Here is a 3,397-nt window from a genome sequence, read left to right as displayed (position 1 = left end):
GAAAGAAAGAAAGAAAGAAAGAAAGAAAGAAAGAAAGAAAGAAAGAAAGGATGGATGAAAGGAAGGAAGGAAAGAAGGAAGAAAGAAAGAAAGAAAGGAAGGAATAAAAAGAAAGGAAGGAAGAAAGGAAAGAATAAGAAGAAAGGAAGGAAGGAAGAAAAACGGAAGGAAAGAAAGAAAGAAGGAAGGAAGGAAGAAAAAAGAAAACCATAATCATCACTGGGTAGTTAGTCATCTGCTGATGAACCTCCCTAAATATAACTAGGCCCTTAGGACAACAGCTGTACAAGTCCCTCACTGGGTTCATCCTTAAAGCTTTTCTAGCTTGTTAGAACCTGTGAGAACTTGTGCTCAGCTGGAATAGCCTTTGGGAACCCAGAGTCACCCCATGCCATGATGAGACATTGGAGGAGGACTTTGGTGGAAATCCATGTAAATGCTACCTAGAGGGGAAGGAGAGAAGGGGGCAGGGAGAAAAAAAGCCACTAATTCTTTGGTGAAACACACCAAGAAATGGAAGAATTACTGTTGTTTATAAAATGTGTTTTTAACGTGACAGACATACTTTTCAAAATCCTTTTCATTTTAATAATTATTATTACTATGACTTCAACCTACTTCAAGAATATCTATAAAGAGGAATGAATTTTGAGTTTGAGGACCTGGGTTCAAATCCCACCTCAGAGATTTCCTACCAGTATGACATTGGGCAAGACTCTTAATCTCTTTAGGCGCAATTTTCCATATCTGTAAAAGGTAAGTAGGGGGAGGGAAAGATTTGCACTAAATGTCCACTAAGGTCCCTTCTAGCACACAATCTCTGATCTAGGTTATCTCATCAGGGTGGTTATTTTCTCTAACTATATATATGCAGCTTCTATGGCTATGGTCATCAGTCTTTCTGAATTTCTCAGTCAGAACTAAAAAGCAACAATACATCAGACACCAACTGCTTAACCTTTCTGAACGCAGAGGCTGGACCTTAAGCAATTGACTTACAGTCTGTTACTGGGCCCATTGATCCCATCCAACTTAGTAGAACCTGTCAAAACTTCTGCTTTACTGTCGTAGCCTTGGAGAACCTAGAGTCAGCCCCATAGTACAATGAGAGGTCAAGGGAGGACTTTAATGAAAACAGTAATAATAGTAGTACAGAGATAGATAGATAGACATACATGCATATGTCTATCACATTCAAATATATATAGAGGTATACATGCAAACACCTATATACATATATACATACATGTATGTATGTATGTATGTATATATATATATAAATACCTAGATATATCTTTTTTTAAATGTCTCTCATATTCCTCCCTTCCCTACTATTACCACTATCACCACCTAATTCAGATTCTTGTTATTTCTCATCTTGAATGTTCAAATAGTCTCATCAGCTCCTGGTTCTACCTACTCCAATCCATGCTTCTCTCATCTGTCAGATATATTTTCTTGAAATTTCGATTGGATAGTAAGCTCCTTGAGGGTAGGTTCTAACTTTTGCCTCTTTTTGGATCTCCAGAACTTAGCGCAGTGTCTGGCACACAGTAGGCATGTCATAAATGTTTATTGATATATGCATATATTCATATATATATATACATCCATCCATACATGCATATATGTGTGTATACCTATACCTATATAAAAGTGTGTATAAGTGTTTTATGTATATATGTGTCACCAATAGTTTCTGAGTGACTTGCTTTCATTGTGATTTGAGATGGGAAGGCCAACAGAACCATGATAAAGGTAATTTCATAAGCTAAGTAAGGTTTCAAAATTGCTCCTTCATCATGTTACTGTTCAGTTGGAATTTGATTCTCAGTCAAAACACAAAATAAATCTACATGCTTGGGGGAGAGGTATTATCTGACATTTAAGATGTGCATTCATAAAAAGTCATATAAACAAGAGTCTCTCATTGGGCCCTTTGTAGCTACTACTTTGTTTACCCCTAAGACTAGGACACTATGTATCTGTCCCTAACCTTTACCTCTTACTCTGGACCCAGTAATTGAAAAAATATGACCATTGATTGCTTCTGCAAAGGGCCTTATGGCTCCATTAACTATCCGTGTTACTCTTCAGACCAAAACTCCTTTTTCTGACCACTACTCCTCTATATTTATTGAGTCCCGTATTAGAATGTAAGTTCCTTGACGGCAAGGACTGTCATTTCCTGTGTTTGTATTCTTACCATTTAGCACAGTATCTGGCACATAGTAAGGATTTAATAAATACTTTTCAGTTTGGCAAAAGGAATGAGGACAATCATATGAAAAGTGATTGAAAAAACTAGGAATTTTTATCCTTAGAAAGAAAAGAATTGGCTGATGTGGAATAGCTACCTTTAGATTTGAATAGCTTTCATATGGAAAAGAGGTTGTTCTGAATGGTCCCAATGGATCAAAGTGGCAGAGGTGGATTTTGGCTGGGTGTAAAAAGATACATCCTACTAATCCAAGCTGCCCAACATTGAAATAGGCTACGTTGGACTACAGATTTTCTAGCAGAGACTGAATGACCACTTGCCAGGGAAGTCATGTTCAGGTCATGTTGCTCTCTGAGGTCCTGTCCAACTTTAAGAACCAATAATTCTGTAGTCAAAATTGTGACAGAAGAAGCATGGAGAAGGAAGGAAAGAAGTCAACTTTATCTCCTCCCATAAGCCTAGTGAGAAATAAACTCATTTTTTTTCAAATCACACAAGTAAAATAGAGATTATGTCATCCCTAGAAGTGCAAAAGTTAATGCCAAAGATCCCAAACTGGAATTAATTTTCTTCCAGAAGTCCTTGACTAGGAGAACTGTCTGATTAAGCAACAAAATAACACTAATATTGGTTCTAGGCAAGAAGTAATTGCTGTCCATCTTCCATAGGCCATGGAAATCAAATGGAAGGAGTGAACTCTGAGTTCTCTCTCTACCTCACTCCTATATCCAATCTTCCCAGCCAATCGTTTCTGTGAAATGCCTCTCACATTCCTCCCTTCCTTACTAATACCACGACCACCCACCTAGTTCAGACTCATCATTTCTCATCTCAACTGTTGAAATAGTCTTATCATCTCTGGATTCTCCCTACTCCAATCTATGCTTTTCAGAGCTGTCACATAAAGTTTCTTAAAGCACAACACTGAATAAACAGCAAGCCTGCTGAACAATCTTCAGCTTCTCTCTATCCCATATTAAATCACACCCAAACTCCATAACTTGGATAGCACAGGTTCTGCATGGTTTCCTACTGGAGCTAGTTAAATTGGCTCACTGTTAATTTTTTCTGTGTGAACACTTATACCTCTGAAATAAATGAATCGTACAAATCCTGGTTTGATTTATTGTTTTCTTGATTAATTAGACTTAATAAAGAGATGGAGACAATGCATAT

Source organism: Vombatus ursinus, unplaced genomic scaffold, assembly GCF_900497805.2.
Source record: "Vombatus ursinus unplaced genomic scaffold, bare-nosed wombat genome assembly UNPS02014973.1, whole genome shotgun sequence".
Taxonomy (NCBI): Eukaryota; Metazoa; Chordata; class Mammalia; order Diprotodontia; family Vombatidae; genus Vombatus; species Vombatus ursinus.
The sequence above is the reverse complement of the archived record's forward strand: the minus strand, read 5'-3'. Positions refer to the sequence as shown.